We start from the raw sequence: 23,090 nt of genomic DNA on the forward strand, positions 1-23,090 counted from the left end.
GTATGGCAACCATCAGTGAGATACAATAACAGTCCAAAGTAATATGTTCCTTTTTACTGTGTGAGAAATAACTTTGATGGCTGCTCTCAAAGTTGTACACATATCATCAGACTTAAGTTTTTCCTTTCAATGATTGACCACCAGGGTGCTCTCTTATTAAATTTCCCCTTCCTACAACTTTATGTAAAGGTATAGATTAGCCACTTTCTCAGGAGTGTCTGCACTGCACCAGGTTTATGTTTGCTCTGCGTTTATTTGCTCAGCACAAAATACATAAAAGTGCTTCAAAACCAGGATGGAACTGTTTATCATTTGTGTATCTAAAGTTTACAGTCCAGTTTTGAAAGGGATAATTGTAAATCTAAAGGGATAAGTCTCACTGATGCTACTTTCCCAGGCACATAATTTTAATAGGTTGCCCTAGTGCATGTCTATTTTAAACACAGATGTGCACATAAATCATCCCTTTTTCCCCCCTAATACCTGAACAAAAAAAGCTGATTTTCTGACATGCAAACCTACAGCAGCTGTCTGATCTTTTAATCTGTTACATATGCTTCGTCTGGTGCTCTCCCTGTAGGAGAGCACAAAACTGCTGTAGACATCATTACACTTCTTGATCTGCAAATTCAGGACCTGTGCCCTTTTATACTCTCAAAGTACACAGGGGATCTTAGTCAAAGCTGCTTAGCAACTGAGGGATTTAGAAAATACACTGCACACACTCCTCTGGCCACTGAGCTGAGGGTTTTGGAAGCAGCTCACTCTTTCTCTGCTTATCATTTTAATCAATTAAAAGGGTTGTCTGTCCTGTGCTAATCTCCTTTCAACTCTTACTAGCTCAAAAGACTCCAGCTGATTATTGTTGCAGATTAACAGGATACCAGACAAATGTTAATTTAGATGTTACAAAGTCAGTGTCAGTATTCACTGAACATCTCTAAGGTCTGCTGAGCAGAGATGAATATGATTAAGGAAGGAAAAGGAGTAAAGTTTGAGGTATGGCTATTTTTGTCTTCCCAAATCCCAGACATACATGAAAGACTGTCCCCTCAGCTGTGCTCAGGGAACTGAGATGGCAAAGAAGCCTTTGCATTTTATTTGTTCAGACCCTGACAACACAAAAACCACAATCCAAACCCTATTTTCTTCTCTTTTCCTATCACACACAATCTAGGAGTCAAAAAGTACCTCTGATATTAGTAGGTGAAAAGTTAGATTACAGGCTAGAGCAGTAAAAAGTCAGGGTGGTCTTGTAGAGTCCCTCATAGCCTAGTTAGAGAAGATATTATTTGCATAAATTTAGAATCTTTATTTTAGGGCAAAAAGCCCCCAGCATTGTTCCACAGAGAGTGGGGATAAAAGACCAGCTTGTCATGCCAGACTACATAGTAGCTTGGGGGTGCAGGTGTTCATCTGAGCAGTGGTTGATGATGGAAAACTTGAACCCAAATGGCACAATCTAATCTTGATGATATTTTAGCAGCAATAATGTCAACTCACCCTTAGCCCTGTTTCCATTCCCACCTGCTGAGCTTTAGCTCTGCCTGATTCCAGTGTTGGTGGACACCACTTAAACAGGAGCTCCTCACGTGAGTTTTGAGCTAAGAAACACTTGACTTTACCAGCAGGCTGATCTCAGAAAACTCTGGGGATGGTTTCACTTTTGTGCAATGCTAGTGACAGGACCAATACTGATGTGGTGGCCACTTGTGTCAACCCTACATTGTTCAGACCACAGTGAAAATTGAAAGTGTTTAAAAAAGGGTTGGAAAATTATTTCCCATGTGGTATCCATGCCTGAGAGAGAAATGGAGAGACTTAAAATGTTTTTTTCAGGCTAAATTAATTACTTGCTTTCTGTCTGCAGATATTTCTCTGGGGAATAGGTCTTTGATTGTAAACATGTCTTCGGCTCAGAAGAATAACACAGTGAGATTCAGTGATGAAAAGTAAAATATAAATGAAGTCTAGGAACAAAGTCTTTATTTTTCAATCTATGATGACAACTGGTGTGTTCTCCATCACTGAAAGGCTAAATTTCAGGTTAAGTATATTTCTAAAAGTTATCCCATAGTTCATTCAATAACTCATTATGAATTTGATGCTGAGATGTGTGTGCTATTATGGGATACAATATTTAGCAAGTATTAAGCATAATATCAGATTGTTTCACAGCAAAAATATGTCCTTGCTTTTTAAACCTGTTATTCAAATGTAAGATCTAGAGGTTATATGGCTGCTGAACATGTTCTACCATAATGTACTCATGCTTGCATTGAGACTTTCTAGCCCATGACCTGTGCACAATATATAAATACTGTATGCTTTTGATAACTAAATAGAATCATATTTGTCTCTTGCTCTGTGGATGTTACACAGCTTAAAGCAGAATTCTGTTAGGAGAGTGTTTTTCATTGCTTCCAAAGCACTAAAGCAATGTAGGGTGCACAAGCACCTTTGCTCTGCTCATTGTTCACAAGAATCATGATGATACCATGGCAGAAAGCAGTTCAGAGAACTTTATTACCAGAGACACTAATCTATAAATAATCTTGAGAATACTTTGAGTGAGTTCTTCTTTTTTACACCTCTTTTTGCAATATCCAAGGCATGTCCTTTTTGTTGAATTTAACATTTTAGCAGTACTTTTGCACATCAGCAGAATATGCAAGATCGAGTAATCCTCAGCCAAAGAGATCCAAAGAGACAAGCTTTTTGCATCTGACAGCAGCCAGTGCAGTGGAGTTTATTTTTCAGTGTTTAAAACATCTAAGTAGGTATATGTGAGGAAATCTGAATCCTTAGGTCACATCTTGTCTAACTTATGCCAGGCTTTGGTGTAATTTATAGATAAGCATGTGTACATATATGTTTTGTAGCATATGTTATACATTCTATGGTAGATACATATAATTCTATGAAGTTTATACATAATATGATTATTACTGATAATTTTTATCTCAATATATTCCCTATATATTTTAAATGTGTCCTTCCTGCAACTTAATGAAGTGTCTTTGAGATCTTCTTTTCATGAGACAGGAATGAATGTTCTACTCTTCTTCCTAAGGTATTTGTTGTACACACAAAGTTGTAACATTAGGGTGCAAGGTTTGAAATAGGAAAAAGCTCTGCAATTCCACCACAATCAAATTCTTTCAACAAATGTCACATCAATGCAAAAAGAGACAATCAATATCAGCTGACATGTCTTTATTTATCTAATGTACTCTGGATATTCTTTATTCTGTACTGGCTTGCAGTGGAGGCATTCCCAACACGTGCACAGTCCTGAAACAAGAGGTCAGGGTAGTGGGCATGGTGCTAGCCTACTGTTTGGTGATATTTTTTGTTCCTTTGTTGATGGATTCTGAATGTCAGGGTTATCTGCCTTTCTTGAAACAAGTTCTAGTTTTCCCATGTGGTGACAGGACATCAGTTTGTACAGAATGTACATGTACAGTTTGCACATGTATTTGTGCTATTTCCAAGCACACCTTTGTAACATAAGAAATGTTTTTCTCAGAGGTGTATGCAAATATGAATGCAGATTGCTCAGTGAAGTGCCTGACAGAAATACATGGGTCTTTTTTGGGAACAGGTGTGCAGCAGCAGCTGCAGTTCTGTGCTCCTCAGACCCTGTAACCCTGACAAACCCGTCCCAATTGCTGGGGCAGGGAGGCTGACCCCAGCCCCTGATGTGCCAGAATGGCATTGTGTAGCTTATCATGACACCAGACTCTCACTGATCAGGCTGGGAATGAAGATATTGCAGAGGGATATGTGAAGATGCAGAGCCAGCTGTGCTGGCAGGAGGATGTGAGGGGCAGTGGTGCCTGTGCAGTGAATTTCCTGCTCATCCTGCCTCTGGGGCCACACATTGCCCTCCCTACTCTGTTTGCCCGGAATTTCTAGCCCATGAGGATTAAGGGTGATTTGGAGAGTTCAGTGCATGTCCAGGCTTGCTTCTACATGGTGCCAAGATGTGGCTGGGGAAAAATAAGGCAGGATGAGATTCCTGAGTCATCCAGGTTAGGCATAGCTCTAAATGCAGGATATAAAAATTTAGGTCTTCTTTGCACTAGAACCCAGGTGGCTTCTAGTACTTTTTGTCTGAGTTGTCAATGTTTGTTCTAATCCCATTTTTGCTATTGTGCTAAGGCCTTTAATACTTCAATTATCCAGCTGTGATTTCCTCCTTCACAATCCCTGGGAGAGACTGACCTAAACTGAGAAGACTAACACTGGTGAGAGAGATGAGCTTTCTAAGCTATGTCAAAGCTTCAGAGCATTTAAGTCTGTATTAAAACCAAATCTCTTACCAAGTGAGCTGTCAAGCCCATTAAGAACTATTCAATTTCATTTTTCCTTTATAGCACAACAGATTCTCCAATCTGAAATGCACATTGCTCCTACACACCTAGCTGCTGATAATGTTAACTTTTCTGCATCAGTCAAAATGCTAAAAATTAAAAAATAAGCTAACAAAACATCTGATTTAAATTCAATCACAAAGAACTATTTGAAGTATATTCTTGAAAGATGCTGATCTAAGATTTGTGTAAACTCACAAATATCTATTAATCAACACCTGTTGATAACCCTACATCATCAGGTGAAACACTTACTGCCCTTCCTCTTTATTTCTTCCAAAAGAAACAGGTCCCAACAGACTATAATCACATCCTGCTCTGTACATTGAGGTCATTATTCTCATTAAAGTCCTGAAAAATTTTCTTGGTTCCAATGATGAGCTGCAGCAGGCTGGGCACTGCCTTATTTTTGAGACCACATATCCATATATCCCTGGAGATAGGTCCCTTGTAGCAGCATACTTGAAAATGTTCTCTTTTTCATTTTTTCTGTTCCTTGTTTTATCTCTTTCCCCCTCCTAAAGGAGCCTGGCTCCTTCAGTAAGCCCATCAAGTGGACATGCAATGTAGCCAGGAGAAATGCCACCAGAATCTTTGACTGAAACAGAAGTTTTTCTTCCTTTGTGTTTCTTTTTTGCTATCATTCCTTGTTGAATTTTTGTTACTCCTAGCAGAGGAGGGAGAGTCTCTTCACATGCACTTCAGAAGTGCAGGTATTCTCCTGGAAGTGAGGATTGTGTTAACCTAAGGTGAAAGATATTCATGTTGCTGCAATTCAGCAGAAGCTTCAAAATACACAATAGTAACCCAGCATGATATCCTTTGACCTAGATGAGGGGCTGCAAATTCTAGTTCCTTCTTTTGATTGCTCTGGGGAAAGATTTTTAGTCTGAAACCAAACAGAAAAATAATTCCAAAATCAACTTATTTCAGTAGCCTAAATCCACAAACTGTCTGCTCTGAATTCAAACAGCCACCTTATGTTTTTCAATGATTTTTTATGTTTTTCAATGATTTTTCCCCCCACCTCTTATTACCTAAGTCAGCAGTTAAGTAGAAACAGCAAGAAACAGCACACTACCTATAAATATATACTATGCTGGTGAGCATCTAGTGTAATTTGAAAAGTATAGAATTGCAGTTAACATCTGCATTATTCAATACACTTTCATGTTGTGAAGAATCTCCAAAACACACAAGCAGGAGTTACAAATATTACTTACACGTGGTGGGATTTCCTCTTCTGGTAAGTGATGCAGGAGTTCAGGCTGGGGAACAGGAGGGGACACAGTGGCTTAGAATAATGTACTCTAATGCAGGCAGAGACAGCTGGGATAATATCAGGGAGCTTCTGTATCACAGGACCAGATTTCCACACACTGGTGCCAAGGCAGTATTCCCTCCCAGCCAGCAAGGGTTTGGAGGGAGAAAAGGTGGTGAGGTGTGACTGTGTTCACAGGGGTCCCAGGAAGAGGGAAGGGACGGGAATGTTGACTTCATGTTTCAGAAGGCTTGATTTATTATTTTATGTTATATATTATATTAAAACTATACTAAAAGAACAGAAGAAAGGATTTCATCAGAAGGATAGCTAAGAATAGAAAAAGAATGATAACAAAGGCTTGTGACAGACCGAGACATTCCAGATAGCTGGGCTGTGATTGGCCATTAATTAGAAACAACCACATGAGACCAATCACAGATCCACCTGTTGCATTCCACAGCAGCAGATAATATTATTTACATTTTATTTCTGAGGCCTCTCAGCTTCTCAGGAGAAAAAAATCCTAAAGATTTTTCATGAAACATGTCTGTGACAGTGAGGTGCAGTAGGAGCAGCTGTGCTTCCCATAGCAGGAGCAGCAGACTCTGGACACCATGACCTGTGCCAAGCCTGCACAGGATAGCCCTAGCACAGCTCACTGCTTTATTTCAGAATATCAGCTTTTCCATTCCAAACTCCTCTGCATCCTCTGTAGCTCTTCACAGCAGTACAAAGCAGGGATTTGCAAAAGTTGACAGTCTGCTTTTAACCTGTGGAATCCTAGGTAATCCTCACATCCACATGAAGCCAGAAATGGTTCTGGGGTGTGATGTACCATCAGCTCCAAGCAGTGAAGTGAAGGGGTACCTGTGGTTGCTTCTGTCTGCTGCAAGAACTGGTCAAGATTTTTAGCAGTAAGTACCAAATCCATCATTAGGCTGCTCAGTAAGTGGCTGATTTTTAGCATGTTTAATATTTTGGGAAGAGTCATCTGGAATTGTTATGACAGAGGATGGATTTCTGATTCCTCTAGGCTAAGGTCATATGTGGCAATCATGATAAACTGGCACAAACTCCTGTCCAGCACAGGGCAGAGACCTCGTTGAAGTGCAGAGCAACAGAGGGGGGACACCCATGTCCCTCTGCAAGCCACTGAGTGATGTTTGCCCCTGGAGCAGCTTCCTGGGGACTCACAGCATCTGTGAAAGGCTTCCCATCCAAGTGTGGTGCCTCTGAACGTGATTGTGAATCCAAGACCCACCTACCTCAGCCGGCTGTTCCAGTGCTTAAATTGCCTTCCTTAAAAACACACCCCCTAGTTTCTGGTCTGAACTCTTCAATCCTCCAACTCTGTATTTTGTTCTTCTTTCTTATTTCAGTTTGTTTCCTGACTCTGACATAGGCTTTCCTAAATAATCTTGGGTTACTCAATCTCTTCTTACATTAATTCATTGTTGCAAGGAGGAGTTTACAACACTTCTCTTCTCTAACCTCTCTTTCATGTCAAGATCAAAGACTCCCTAGGGCACTGATCTTTTCTGCATCTTGACACATTTTCTCAAGTGAAAGAACAGTTATTTCAGCTGTGGCTTGTATAGTTGTGCAATACTAGACCCTAACAAAAGTTGCTTTTTGCATTAAACATGTCAGCATCTTTGCAGCTTTGTGTTATTTATGTTGCAAATTAAGAAACAGAGTAGGTAGCTGCATAAAGCCCTGATTATTGCAATAACTCTCCTTCTCCCAGCACACACCACAGCATTCACCCATCTTCCTAAAGAAGTTTCATGTCATGAAAAATTAATATTTTACCATCTTATTCCACATCATGTCTGTGCAGGTGCTTGGATCTGGGTATTGCAGAAAGCCATCCTTTCCAGGAGAGGCAAAGGAACAACTTAAAGGGCTGCAATCTTCCAATTGATCTCATCTGGGTGTTGGATTCCAGGATCCTATCCCAAATACTGACCTAATTTTTGAGGAATTCAGGTACATAAACAGACAGTATGAGTATCTCTGTTGACTGCCAGTTACATTTGCCATCTGAACGCTCCTGCTAGATCTCTTATTTTATTGGTTTTCTACCTGTATGGCCAATAACACAAACCAAAATCCCCTTGGGCGTTTTTGATCTATCAGATGGCTTAATCAAAGCACAATTTTATTACAGACACAGGATTTAAAAGAATAAAAGCAATTACAAGTGACAAACAACAGCATCATTAATTATGCCATTAAAGTATTACAGAGATATTTATAGGACTTCATGGAGGTGAGGCTCTGAGGCTGTAAGGACTCAGTGGTGTTTTAATGCTTTTTTAGGCCATCCTACAGAGCTGGAAAACCAGACCGGGGACACGAGCCATGATGTGTTTTATCCTAGAGCAGCTGCAGGTCCGGTCTCTCCAGGCTGGCTAAGGCAGCAGACACTGTCCCGGTGGCTTTCCCCTAGATGGCACTGCTTGGCAGCCTGGCTCCAGCTCCCATCCCTTTCCTTGGCTGCACAGCCAAGCTTTCGGCTTCCCTCAAGGCTGGGCGGAGAACAGCACAATGAGATGAAGGAATTAAATTTCTGCCGCTCTTGGCTGAAGTGGGAAATATTGCCTTGTCTGATACTTGCAAGTAAAAGAGGAAATGAGTTTTCAATCAATGCGCTAAAAGGCATCTGGACAGAGTCTTTTTTTTGTGCATGAAGAAGATGGTTGTTCTGAGAGGGCTTCCTGCTGTTAAAACTAATATTCTAGAGGCATCAAGATGGGAAGGTGCATTGTTATAAACTTCTGATGTATTTGATTCGACTGCAATCGTAGGGAACAAGGTTTGATGTGACATGTTTTTCCAAGTTACCCACCTTTCCCTTATTAACATGGTACAGCCTGCAGTTTGCTTTTGTGTGCTTTAAATTTATCAATATTTTAGAGCATTTTACACAGGATTAGAAATTCCTCGTGAAACTTGATAGCAGAGTGATATCTGAATATTTAGAGTGTTTGGATTTGACTTAACAGGATGGATTTCTTGTGAGATAATCACAGTTCTTCAGGCTCACATGAATAGGCGGACCAAGTTTTGAAGTCTAACAATAATCGTAAGCAATTTTCCATTTTTTAATTTCTGTAATTATTTCAGTTTTTTTTTTTTTTTACTTGTGCATTTACAATGAAAATACATCAAAAGAGGAAAATATCTTTTTTAAGGGCTAACGTCAGATATTACCCAGCTACCAGTAATATTTGCTATAATCCTTTCCCAATCTAACCCTAAGTTTCCTTTCTAGCCCACAGAATATTTTTGTGAGAGCACATGTGTAGGCACATGAATTGCATCCTTCTCACCTTGCAGAAGATGGTCAATTATTCCTCCTCATGGTTACAAATAGTAGCAGGAGGTCTACCATGCTTACAGTCTTAAAAATAATAATAAAAAACCCTGTGAGTTTTCTCAGAAAGTGCATCAGTCTGGGCTGGCTGGCTGTTTTAGAGGTAATGCTGAGTCAACTCGCTCTGCCAGCAATTTACCTTCTCTATTACTTCAGCCTGCCACAGTCCACTCTAAAATACTGACCCCACGCCAATACTCCAGTCACAGGAATGGACTTTGGGGGTTTTCAAGGACTTCTTCTGTCATTTTGCTTCTACCAAAAGCATAGTAGATTGCATGTAGACTGTGGGCTAGACTTCCACCCTTTTCCAGCTCTTCTCTCATAAGTTTTGACCACTGAACACAGGCAAAAAGGCGCCCAGGCAGCCTCCTGAGCCCAGTCAAGGAACTACTGAAGAATCCACAAAGGCCCATGTGTCTATACCAACCAATGAAATTATTAATGAATGAATAAAAATAGATTGTTCAACGTGTCGTATCATCAAACTCTGAAACTCCAAATCTGCATTTAAACCATTTGGGCAGCACTCTCTGACCTTAATTCAGTTCAGACAGCTCAGACATAGCATGATAGGAAAGAGCTAGGAAAAGGTTTGTGTTTATACTGATAAATGCACAGATTCACACATCTTCCAAAATGCAGCTCTATTCCTTGTCCATCAACCTACTTGGTAATCTTTCACACTTGGCAATTGTTTTCAACCTTCATTATAGAAGACAAATATAGACTTGTAACACTTGGATATGGCTTCCATAATCTTCTTTGGCAGTGAAGTGCAAGTTAAAAGATTATAAGGCTTAGTAAATAAAGCAGCAGTCTTTCACCTGCCAGACAGATTTCTGTCTTAGTTTAACCTTGATTTATGTGATGACTTTGGTTTTAGTAGGCTTTTAAGCAGATATGAATTTGTGTAACCTGAAACTGTTGTACTACATCCTGGATAAAGGGTTGGTTCTGGAGCCTGAAAATCCAGACCAAGATTTAAATCAACACACACTCCTAAAGAATAGATCTACACATGTAGGACAAGGTTCACACAGCCATTGAAGTGTGCTTCAGATACACCTTCAAAGGAAGCTATGCTAACTGTGCACATCAAAGATAAATTTTAAGTAATCAGGAAATGTTTTTAAGCTCTGAGCACCACTTTGTCAGAAATTCCTTGTTCAATGTTGCACTGAGATACTCAAGTACCTCCCTGTCGCACTTCAGGGATGGCATCCCCTCCTCAGTACCTCAAGTGCTGCCATCCCAGTCTTAGGGTCACATAACCTCTCAGTTACAGGAGTTACAGGGCTGTAAGTACCTGTGGATTTGTCTGGGAGTCTCACTGTCTTCTACTGCATCTGCATTGAATGACACAACTTTGAGGTCATGATGTTTGCCCACAGGACTATTCATACATTGAATTTCTCTTGGCTCTGTGACCTGGAAGAGAGGAGGTTGATGACTGCTACCAGGTGGGTTTCCAACCTGAGGAATGAGCATCACACAACCACCATTGTACCAGAGTGTACTCACCTTTTTACTCTTAGCTTGATTTCATTCAGCATGCATTAAAAGGGGTTAAAAAGAGTTTTAACTTTTGAGATTTCTAATTAAAGCTATAAAATGTGCTAGTGGTTGCAATTCTCACCTCTAGCAATGAGTGTAGTGTGTTACTGTAACTCTTCAGGTACTATCTTTTTACTTGGCTGATAAAATACCCCCACACCAGTGCATGAGAACAGCAACAGTACTGAGATTGTGGGGCAAGGAACTCCTTCTCTGTGACAAGGGCAGAGCTACTGTTCTTGTGCTAAACACCCATGGACTAACCTGCTCATGTGAGAAATTGTTGTCAGCATTGCTTGTGCGAGACAGTGAAGCCTCCCAGCCGTGGCAGTGGAGATGGAGATGGACCTCACACTCAGAAATAACTGGCTCATTTTGTCCTCAGCACACCAATTTCAACCAGTGCCATAGCATCCCTGAAGGAGAATTAACCTGAATATTATTTTGGTCAGCCTCTCCCATTTTACCTTCAAAATTAAATCTACTTGCTGAATAAGACAGAATGTAAAGTTTAGTGCTGTTTAAAATCAGAGAGCTTTTCTTTTGTGTGTGTGTGAATTTGGTAGACTTTGACAACATAATTTTGTAAGTTATGTACTTAATATTTTGCTGGCTTGAGGACATGATATGTAAATTTCTGGCAATGAATATTACAATAATTTATTTAATATTATTTAATATTTTTAGAGTTTGTGTTTAATATCACCTTGCTAGCCACAGGCCTACTGTTTGAGAGAAGAAAATTAATTATTTTTTAAGTCCTTTCCCTGTTCCACAGGCGTCTCCAGACCGCCTAAGGTAATCCAAGAAGTGAAATGCAGTAGGTCAATAAGTGAGCACTCAGATGTGCTTCAGCTGACGGGGCTGAGGAGGTGCCATCCCCCCAGCTGCTCTGTGCCAAGTTCCTCCTGCAGGGAGCCCACCTGCACAGCTTGCCACAACTGTGGCACTTCCTTCCCCACAGGTGCTGCAAAATCTAATCCCAGTGTGTCTGAGGCCTCTGGAAGCAGCTTGACCTCTGGTCTGAAGCCTTAAATAAAGCTGAAATACTCCCTTTTAAGAGGAGAAAGGGAACAGAGAAGAAAATAGAATTCAATGGAGTTTTTAAGAAATTAGGAAAATGCAGTAAAAAGTAACTTCCAGGGTAAAATGCTATTAAGAGGCATTGGTAAAATGGCACTTATGGATAACTCTGTGTCTAGTTATCCATCAGACTTGCAGAAGGTCCAGAATAAAGAATCTGACAGAACTATACTTTAATGGCTGACATTTACACAGCTCATTTCTATTTGGCAGCTGCAGAATGCTTATGGGGATAATAGCTATTTAATATAACTTTTGACAGTAGTCAAAAATAACATATACACAGGCAGAGAACCAGAGGCAGAGAAAAGATTTCTGTATTTTGGGTTGTGTTTTAAAGAACTCAAAATTGCAGAAATATCTTCATGTTTTCTCTTAGGACTGCTCCTGGGCTAACACCAAATCCAGGCTGAGGAGATCTTTTAGAAAGTGCTGGTTGGCCCAGACCAAAGGCATGCTGATGACCAGGGCACACATCAGCAGCCTCAGCACACTTCCACTGCTGGTTAATTCATTAATATAGATACAGTCTTCGTGCCAGCTCCCTTCTCTCATCAAAACAGCATAAGGGAAGGAACCTGATGCTGGGTTTACCATAATACGATTAAAGAAAGCTCCTCTCAGAGACAGTGTGACAGAAAAAGCTTCTGTATGAGCTTCTACTTGCCTGAAATTACTACCTTGATTTGCAGCTCTCTTCTAATATAAGGAAATTTTTAGGTGTCATGAGGCACCAATTTCTGCCAGGAACACAGTCAGAGAGGCAGCCCTGCTTCAGCTTCTCTTAGGGCTCCATTTTGCTCCTCTATGAGGGGTATCAATTGCATACACTTTCTATAGGACACAAGATGGGAGAAATGTCCTTACCTTCTCTTTAGATTTCTTGGTCTCCAAAGACTCCTTCCATACCTCCACCACCTTCTCCTCCCCACATTTACATCCCTATGTATCACAAAAAAGCTTGCTAATTTATTTACAGGCACAGAGGCTGCACAAATGAACACCAGCACTGGACATATAATGGAAAAATACTATCCTCCATCAAAGAAAGGTCCAGGACCAACTGGACCTTTGGGACCAACTGACCATTGGGACACTCAAGAAGCTGTCACAACAAATTTTTTTTTTATTTTTTTTTAACTTCTCAATAAATTAATCCAGAAACTTTCAGGTCATACAGAATCACCCAGGTCTTCCAATTCAAAACTTTTGATCCCAGAAATTAGAATTCTACCAAAATATTTGTCCTGTTTTAAAAACTAACACCATGTGAGATCAAGAACACTAAACCAATAAATGCATTTTCTTTTATAAATTGTTTGAACCTTCAATTTTGTAGCTTTAAAATCCTTGAAATTCTTATTTAAGACTTGCAAGGTCTCTGATAAATCGACCTCTAACAAACAGTCATAAGTGAAGGAAGTTTATCAGTATTTCTCTGAACAGTTTTGTGTCAAAACTTTGTAACTCACAGTTCAAGCTGTGTGAGCATCTGGGGGCTACTTCTTCCACGTCTCTTTTGAGTGGTCAGGGCAATACTCAGGGCTTGGGTACTGGTGGAAGGGTCACAGTTCAAACCATTATCCCTCAAGGAACTGCTGTGAGCCTGCCCTCAAGCCCTGGAGTCTGTCAGATGCCTGGAACAGGCGGTACAGCGCTGACCCCGGCCTCCAACGTGCTTGTCAGTGAGTATTTCCAGGTATTAATTCTTAAGACCTGTGGGATTAGAAGGATAGTTTTCACATTTTCTCTAAGGAATACATAAGGGGATGGTGTTAGCAATATCCAGGGTTTCATTTGAAACCATTTTGCTTGTAAAGAGGCATTACCTTTTTGAGAGAGGTACAGCTCTCGATGCAGAATTTTTTGCCTTCAATAAAATATTATCTGCCTATAAGCTCAACATAAGTGTTGTATGTATCATACATGTCAGATCTGAAATATCTTTTGTGCAAAATGTTTGAATACGTGTACAGAATGCTTATAAATACTCACATGCCAGATGTATTCAACAAACATGCAAGAGTGCAGACTAACGCTTTAGAAAATTCCATTCATCTCTCATGAAAGAGGGACTTTTTTTTTTTTCTAAATATCTAAAATACTTTTTAATGCTCTCATGGCAAGAGGCAGAGAATCAGTAATTTGCTAGTGACAGATTTATAAGTCTATTTGTTCATGGCTATTTATACACTTGTGCTAAACAGAGCTATAGGGAGCTAAGCAACCAAAAGTTACACCACTGTGTTACACTGCGGTCTTTCAGACTGCCAGAGTCAAATTCTAGTTCACATCATAAAAATAGTGCCAGCAAGGATTGCATAACCTTGTAATCTGCAGCCACAATGCCAACCTGTGCTGGCACCTGTGCAGGGGAGCTTTACCTGCTTCAGACATAATCCGGAAGCCCACACTGGGTGGGGGATTTGCAGTGCCAGGTGACTGAGGGATCTCTTGCTTTTCCTGCCTTGGAAAGTCATCAGCCTAATGAGCAACTCCTCCTGCTCTTCTCATGACTGGTCCCAAGGGAAGATGAGTGGCAGTGGCTGCAGCAATTGCAGAAAGTTTGTAGTTGCCAAAATGCTCCCCCAGAATCTTCTTTTTCAACTCATTTTTGTGTCCCAAGTAATTATAGATTAATATGGATTTAAGTAAAATCTCATGTTTGTGAGAAAAGGCAGAGGAGACAGAGTTCTCCAAAGAGTGGCTGGGGAAGCAGATCCTCACCACCCCTGCCAGTGTCTCAGATGTCCCAGCACTGCTCACAGCACAGCAGGGGGGTACAAGGTTTGATTCCCTCCCATCATTTGTCACCTCACTACAGGTACACTGGGTGGAAGCCAGAGAGTGCTACTCTTATTTGTCCCTTTTGCTACTGCTCTACACAGGGCAGATAGCTCCACAATCTGAAGAGTAAGGGCTACCAAGTCAGTAACCTGTATCAAGGGAGGTGCTGCACCTAGCAGGGAAATAGATGGCTCTTAGGCATTGCTTCAGCAGGAGGGAAGCATGAACTCTGGGCAGTCTCTGAAACCAGGCTAGAGCTTAGTATGGTTCTATTCCTGAATGTTTTGGAAAGATCAGCTCTATAGACATATCCAGATGTTTTCTTATTGTAGTCATGTTGAAAATAAACATGCTACTTTATGAAATAAAACAAAAGAAAATAATTTTTAATAGTTGAAAAAGAGCAGAAGATAATGTTCTTTGTGAAAGCATTTGGCATGACTGTACTGCTTACATTTGCAAAGCCAGTGTATTTATAGAAGCCTAAGACGAAATAGAAAGTTAAGTCCAGGACGGATTCCTTGATCTGAACTTTGAAACTGAGGTCAGAAAATTGCAGTGTCAGTCATGGGGGATGTCTGAGCAGGTGACAAACAGCAGCACTCACACTGCTCCCTTCTTCAGAGGTGAGTTGTTCTCAGTCCTCAAGATCTCACGGACTGCTGAGCTCTCTCATCAGCAAACTTTTAATTGAAAATGTGATAAGCTACTCCCTCTCTGTAGGAAGCTACCAGCACTTAGGAGATCACCAGGGTAGAGCACCTGTCTCTGGGGACTCCTGTGCACTGTATGAGGCTTCCCCCAAGTGGGAGCCACAGTTAATGGTATGGCCCCTCTTCCTGCAGACAGCAAATGCAAATGAGGATAAAGGAATGCATGACCTGTGGCTTGGCAGAAGTTAACTACTCAATCACAGGATAAAAACTGAGGCCAGTGTAATGAGGTGAATAAAAATAAATCTTAGCAATAACTTCCATGTTGCAGTCTGTGGCTGAGACTTTCAGATTCATCAAGAGTTTTAATCATCAACACAGAATGTTGACATTTATGAATCTGAAAAAATTGTCCATGGCTGAGAAAAGAAGTAAACTGATTATGGTCCAGAATTGATTTTGGGCTGGGGATGTTTATGAATATATAAAGTGGGTATTCAGAAGGCCTGACAAAATCCTTTGTCTTTTAAAAATCAGCGATATTAGCAGAAGGAGTTTTAGAAGCTAACAGATATAAGTCTTGATAAGTCTTCTAGAGAAACATTTTTTTAAAAAGAGGGGAAGGTTTAGTGGCAGGTGTTTCTCAGTCTTCCTATTTAATGAAGAGCAGGAATGTCAAGCAGCAAATACTAGAATGAAGCGATTAGGGCAGCAGCAATTTAAATACAATGGACTGAATATAGTCAAAATAGTGATGCACTATTAACCAAAAGCTGCTTTTTCTAGAAGGAATATTCTGCACAAGAAGTGCACAAGTGTGTGTTACCACTTGTGTGTATAAACATTCTTAAATAACTATTCACTGGACACTTGGAAGAACAGCATGTGAAGTCACCTGATGTCCAATCAGTGCTAGACCCACTGATTATCCTGCTCCCAGAAATGTTGCATGGATTTTTATGATTTTTCATTACAGAAACCTTGCCACATCCTTTTCTGAGGTATGTCCTCTACAGTTTGATTCTCTGCACACATCTTAAAACATTAGAATAAATGCTCTGTGTTCAGACAAGGAGTACTTGGGTTCTAAGTACTGGCTATTTACTGAGTATAAGAAGAAGAAGACGAGAAATATTTCTTTAGTTACTTCTCTGCTCACAGACAGCAGCAGATGAGAGACTTCCTGAGCAAGTCATGGCACAATTTTGTAAAGTCAGAAAACCTATATATACTTATGTCTTGAGATCAATGTATGTAACCCCTTTTCTGGCTCATGGATGAAAGAATACTCAATAGAATCCCCACACGGTACTTTTGAAACACATCATTTCTTCCTGTCCTCTTTCCTATCTTCTATGTAGCTGTTACCTTTGCAGAGGGCCTTCCCTTTTACTCCATATCAACCTACTTTCTTTAAGTATACCTTTTTGGAGATATATATATATATATATATATATATAATAAAAAGCCTCCCTGAAATCCAGGTCTGGTAAATAAATCACCTTAATATTGATAAGCAATAGTTTAATGAGTTCTCCAAGTACTGAAGCAGGCTTGAAACTCAATACATCTTCCTGCAAAAATTATGTTAATTCTGCCCTATTAAATCATATTAATGAATGTATACTGTAAGTCTTGTTATTTTTTACAGTTTCTACTCATCTCCCCAGTTCAAAAGTACAACTTCCTGGTCCATAATTTCTAAGGTCCCCCAGGAGCTCTTATTAAAAACTAGCCTTGTATGCACTATCTTCCTTTCCTTTTGTACTGAGGCCAATTTAAGTGATAGGTTATCCACCACAATTGAAAACACGAACATTTCAAATCTGAATTGTCTAAGACCCACTGGGCAAATTCTATCAGCTCTGGCAGTGCTCTATCGATTTTTTTAAATTGTCCTGAAACATCTTTTGCTGACTGTTTTGACTGAGATGGTCTCCCTACTCTTTCTCCTGTAAAGAAAAGCTGTGGGAGTAACATCAGACTTAGGCTTTGAGAAATTGACTGCTGATGGAAATATTTCACTTAGCTTTTGTGCTGCTTCATCTTCCTTGAGCAACCCTTTTACAAGTCAGCTACCTTTCAGTACCTACAAGTTTTCTAAAAGATATGCCATTTCTGATATGAAAAGTTTTGTTACTAACATTCATATAAGCAGATCGAACAATTGGCTGTTTGCTGAACTTGTTCTGTCCTGTCTCAAAGTATTTTTACATTCAGCATGCCAGAGTATGTGATTTGGAGATTATTTCCACATATGTTACACCCAGAAATGTCTTTTCTCTGCAATACGACCACAGTCTCTCATGACCTTTTAGACTTTGTTTGGATAAAAGTATATATGTGAGCTTCTAATCTGATGCTTTTATGTAATCTCCCTCCCACCTATAACCATTTTATTCTCTTACCAGGACTTTTCCATTTCCTTTGATAAACTATATCATCTTCATGCAGTTCCCAATTTTGAAGCTAAGTGATACTGGAGTGTGGGGATAGGAGTTTTTTCCTGTCTTTTGGGAGCTTTCCTCAGTTCTACATGGCTTCTGGGTAGAAGTATATTGAAGTCAGCATTACAAGATAGTTGTTTAATGATGCTTCAGACTAGGGCTTGTGAGATGATCCCATGAGGACTACATCAAATCATGCTTCTCTGTTTATGAGTTTTCTCCAAACCAGCAACTGCAAGAGACAGTAACTTTAAAACACCTACTATGCCCAAAAATGTAGCTCCAGTATAATGTCCCATAAGGGATAATGGTGCAGAAGGAAGTGGGGAGGAATGACACCTGTCTTCATTAGCATGTTTTCTGCCTTTTTTGGATTCTCTCTTAACTCCCTTAGCAGTTACAATCCATATGGTCTCTGCCCTGGGTGATTTTAGGGCATTTTTGTACTGTCACTCTGAAGTTGAAGCTGCTGGGGATCCTTTTTAATTGCCATGAATATACTGATAATTTTGTACATTGATCAAAGTCACTCATTTCCTTCCATAATTTCCTTAATGTATAACACCCCTGCTTAAACAATCCTTTTTTAAATACCTATTCTCTCTTATTTATATACTATTATTTCAATTTTCCAAGATTATCTTTCTTCTATTGGGTTTCTACAGTGCCTATGTAATAACAGTCATATATATCATCAATAGCTCTTAGAGCTGGTGTATATACATAGATTTGTTTATGCACTTTAACAAGTTTGGGTCTGCTCAGTGGACCACAGTGCTGGTTGGAGCTGGGACACACCAGCAGCAGGTCTTTAATAATTTCTCCCTGGAGATAGTTGTGTCAGTGATATTTCCCACTGCATATGCAGAAATGCCTGCTAAAGTATACAGATAATAGCTTTCCTTTTAATGAAAAGAAAAAAACACCCTTGTGTACTCAGCATATACCCAGTTCCAAATGCTCACTGTCCTGTGAGACAAAGGATAGTCTACTCCTTCAGCCTCTAATCTGTATCATTCTTCACATCTGCACCACTGTGTCTTTTAAAACTGTATTTCAAGAAAATCAAATTTAGTCAAAACATTAAAGGGAGAACAGGGAAATACTGTGTCCCAACAAAAACAAGCAACCAAACACAAAACATGGCAAAAGCAGCAGGAAGTGGGCTTTTGAATTCAAGGGAAGACATTTTCTCAATGGGTTAGATACAGAATCATTGGCATAAGAGATATTAATATTGTCTTGACAGGTGTGAGATGGAAGGACAAGAAAAGGTGGGGGAAGAAAGTGAGAGCTAATATACAGCTGTAGCTATTTGAAGTGTAGAAATGTCACCCCAACATGCTGAAGGATGGGGAACTGCAGAAGGTTTGAGAAGCAGCATGAGGAACAACACCAGGGCTACTAAAAAAACAAATGACTTCAAAAGCTTTCTTTTTAGAAAGGAAGAGGTAGATAACAAGGAAGCTACTAAAATATTTCCTTCTGTCTTCTATATTTATATTAGTTTCATCCACTAGAAAGCATGGCATGAGAAACACAACTTTCACATTAGAAGGTACTCAACTACCCCATAAAAACAGGAATGACCAAAGCACATGGGAAAGATTGTTTCACTGAGATCATGTGAAAGACATTGGCTGTTTGGTGGAGGGAAGAGCTTCCAGTAGGACAGGAAAAAGAGAAGGATCATGGAAACACATGGAAGGTGCAGTCTCTGCTCTCTTGAAGATAGGAAGGAAATATGAGAAGAGTTGTATGCAGATGTGAAATTAAAGGGTGGACTTTAAAGTATGACAAGTCAGATTTGAACCTGATGTGGGATGAGAAGACTTTAGCAGAGATATGTCAGAAGGAAACTAGATTATTCTGAGTGGATACAAGGTGGTGCTTTGTTGTGTTTGGAAGGAAGCTGTGCTCAGCTGTTTGCTAGAAAATAGAGCTCTGTTCATGATGATGCACAGCCACTTTGGGAAGTGGCTGCAACCATGGGTATGGGCATACTGAATTTAGGAGGAAAAGAAACACCTGTGTTTTCTGATGGGATGCAGTACATATCTATACATCCCTTTACACATATTTACATTTTGCTACCTGCTTCTGTGTTGCAAGTCTGACAGAAGCCTGGAGCTCCAGGTCGCCAGCAAAAGGCTTGGTGCTGATGGAGGGGGAGCTCTTCTCATGGTCACCTTTTAGCATGCTCAGCAAAGTGCCTCAAATGGAGGCTTTCACACCATTTCATTCACTACCACAGTTTTCCAGGGATCTCCTGATCAGCTCTTGGGCTGGCATGAACTCAGTGAGGGGCTGTGCTGCCCCCATCACTGGCCCCTGCAGAGGCTGAGCAAGTGGGGGTGTCAGACTCTGCCTCTGCTACAAACAGCTGAGAAAGGAACCAGCTTACATCCTGATGAGTGGAGGTGAGAGATCAGCCAGGGGAAATACAAAGGTATTATATAGGTATATAAATATACTAAAATATAAATGAATATATATAAATATATAAAGGTATATAAATACAGTAGTTTGTCCTGTAAAGGATTCAAAATCAAGAAAATGGTCCAAAACTGGAGCATTGCCCCCCACAATGGATGCTATTGTTTAAGAGATATATAAATCTCTGTTATGTATCTCACAAGGCATTTTTTTCCTCATTGGTAATTATATTCCAGCCTGTGATTTTGTTTAATGTACATAATACTAATTCTGTGAATTTTGTACAGGGAGCAAAAACCTAAAGATATGCCAGTGTCTGATGGCATATTACAGACACTATACTTTTGAGTGGCTAAAACAAAGGTAATGCTTGGAAGTGTCCTAAGGAATGCATTATTATTTTTAGGTATATGTTTATCTAAAAAAAAAAGTTAATTTTCAAGGCAGAAAGTTATTGTTTTATAAACATCTGCTTAAAAATGTTAGCATGCTGTTTCTAAAGGCTTGATAAAGATGATGAAACCTATAGGTCTAGCTCATATATACTTTCTAATATACCAAAACTATTGATCTCCTACAGATTTTATGCCAGAACTTAAGAAATTTTTAATATCACAGCATTCACTGGAGGGCACTGACCACTCCAGAATTCCACCACTGTGACAGGGGGCATCTTCCAGGAGAACCTGTGTGTCAACGTATGAAAGGGAGACGGATCCTGACAGAAAGGGACAAATGAAGGAAGAGCACTGCATCTAGACAAAGCAAGACCAGAAAAGCAAAACTCCAAAAACAGCAACCAAGAAACCCATCACTAACCAATCTACTGAAAATCAATGGCTAGCTGCTGGATTATGAAAGCTGAAGTTAGAGAAAAAATTGACTTGTCTCATATTCCAGCAAAAGGATTATCTGGCCTCTCAGCACTGAGAAAAGAAAACACAATAAAAACCCTCTTATCTTACTCATTTCCACTGAGACCTGTCTGGTTAGGGGTGACAAATAGGCAGTAGAGTTTGTCTAACACCATTGTTAGGAATTAGAAGTAGGAAGTTGCCTGCTAATGCCATAATTTTATTTTATAATATAACGATGGAGGCTGGAAGGAAGAATGTTCTTGTCAAAAAAACCCAGGTCATATAATGCCTGCCATGGTTATAGTTGTATGCTCTTAAGGCAGAGGGAGCCTGTTACATCCCTTTACACAATTTCTGCTGCCATGCAACCACTTTCAGAAGAAAAGCTGATATTGTAAGGTTTTTGCTAGCAAAGGCAGCAGAAGTTTGACATAATAAAAGTCTAGTTGTAATTTTCCACTGTACCCATAGCTAGTACTCAGTGGATTAGAATGTGCTTGTTCTCTTTTACTGAATACAGCTCAGAATATTTCATTTCAGTTTCTCCGGTCGGAAATCTATCTAATGGGAAGGATTTATCTCTGGATCAATACTTTATTTAGTCTTTTTTTTTAAGCACATAATGTATGCAAATATGAAAAGAAAAACTTTTAATGTTACATCAGATAGTCTGGATATAAAAAGTCAATAACACCAACATTCTGGTTTGAGTTTAGAATTCAGAATGAATTATTATTTTGTTTAAACAGTACTTCTGTCTGCAAAATCTTTTTCAGTGAAGGACATAATCACTGTCAGGTGAGAAGAGCCATAACCTCCCTGTGAGCAAGGACTGCAGGGAAGTCTCTGGGAAGTGGGATCAGTGCCTTCCTCTACTGCAGCTACTGAAGAGTACCCTTTGACAAATTACTTATCTCAGGCTTCCTCCACTAAAAAAATTAATATAACAATATTTCCATACTTTACAGAAATGTTTTGAAGTTTAGAACAGTAAAAAGCTGAGATATCCTTGTCCCTTTACAATAGGCCATGTGAATGCATATGATAGATGCTACAAACAATATTTTTGGCCCTGTGAGTTACCATCATTGTGCTAACAATAAAACAACTGACCTCCTCAACAGCAGGAGAGACAACACTATCAGGAAATCTCTCATTTCCCTGCTGTAACAACAACATAAATCTCTCAAATCAGAGTATGCTCATATGGGTTTGAAACTGAAACACTACATAGCAGCATCTAAGGTGAAGCACAGGAGGTTCCCCCTTGAGCATCAAGAAGCACTTGTTTACAATCAGGGTGACTGAGCAGTGGCAAAAGTTGCAGATAGCCTGTGGAGTCTCCATTCTTGGAGATATTCAAAAGTTGTCTGGACATGCTCCTGCACAAACAGCTTTGGGTGGCCCTGCTTGAGCGGGAGCATTGGGCCAAAGAGCTCCTGATGTCCCTGCCAATCTCATCCATTTTAGAATTCTGTGAGATTCTGTAGCAGATGTCAGATTCAGAAAAGATAGCAGCAAATTTCCAGCACTCTTCAGGTAATGCACTTAACTGATGGAAAAAAAAATGTATGTAATTTTCCTTCAGGCAAAAATCATTTGGGGAGATGTGGTGTGGTATTGGCAGGAGAATCCTAGGAGTTCTGATAGCAGAAGTGGGATTTTAAAAGGTTGTTCTACATTTACTAGGAGACATGTGAACTTAACTGGGATATACAGATTTAGGAGATTTTATGACTCTTCTGCAATCACTGTACTCTAAAACCAGGTGAACATTTCATACCCTTAGGAACTGTACTACTGGTCTCATTAGCATTGCAAAGCTAATCACCATTCCCATCTAGCTGAAGAGAAATCTTTTCTTGGAAAAAAAATCATATTTTCTGTAATCTAAATTATTTAGAATACTGAAAAAAGGCTTTGCTCGGATTTATTTTCCTTGAAAACTTTCTGTTATCATTGTAACTTTCAGAATGCATTGTCCTTTAAGTGTAAATAATTGAAGAGTGATATGCCCATATGAAAAGAAAAAGAGAGCTCTTTCTGCTCTTACATGTTACACTTCAATGTAAATGTGGCCTCTTTGAAAGTAAAGAATAAAATTATGCAAAACCTAAATTTAATTTTTGCTTAGAGATTGTCAGTAATATGATATTGACACTAAGGAATAAGTGAGGCTTTGGTATAGGACAATTAAAAACTTGGTACTCTTGAGCAAATCCCACAGGAAAAAAAATAAAAATGTCAACAA

The sequence above is a fragment of the Agelaius phoeniceus genome, chromosome 1 (assembly GCF_051311805.1).
Source record: "Agelaius phoeniceus isolate bAgePho1 chromosome 1, bAgePho1.hap1, whole genome shotgun sequence".
Lineage (NCBI taxonomy): Eukaryota > Metazoa > Chordata > Aves > Passeriformes > Icteridae > Agelaius > Agelaius phoeniceus.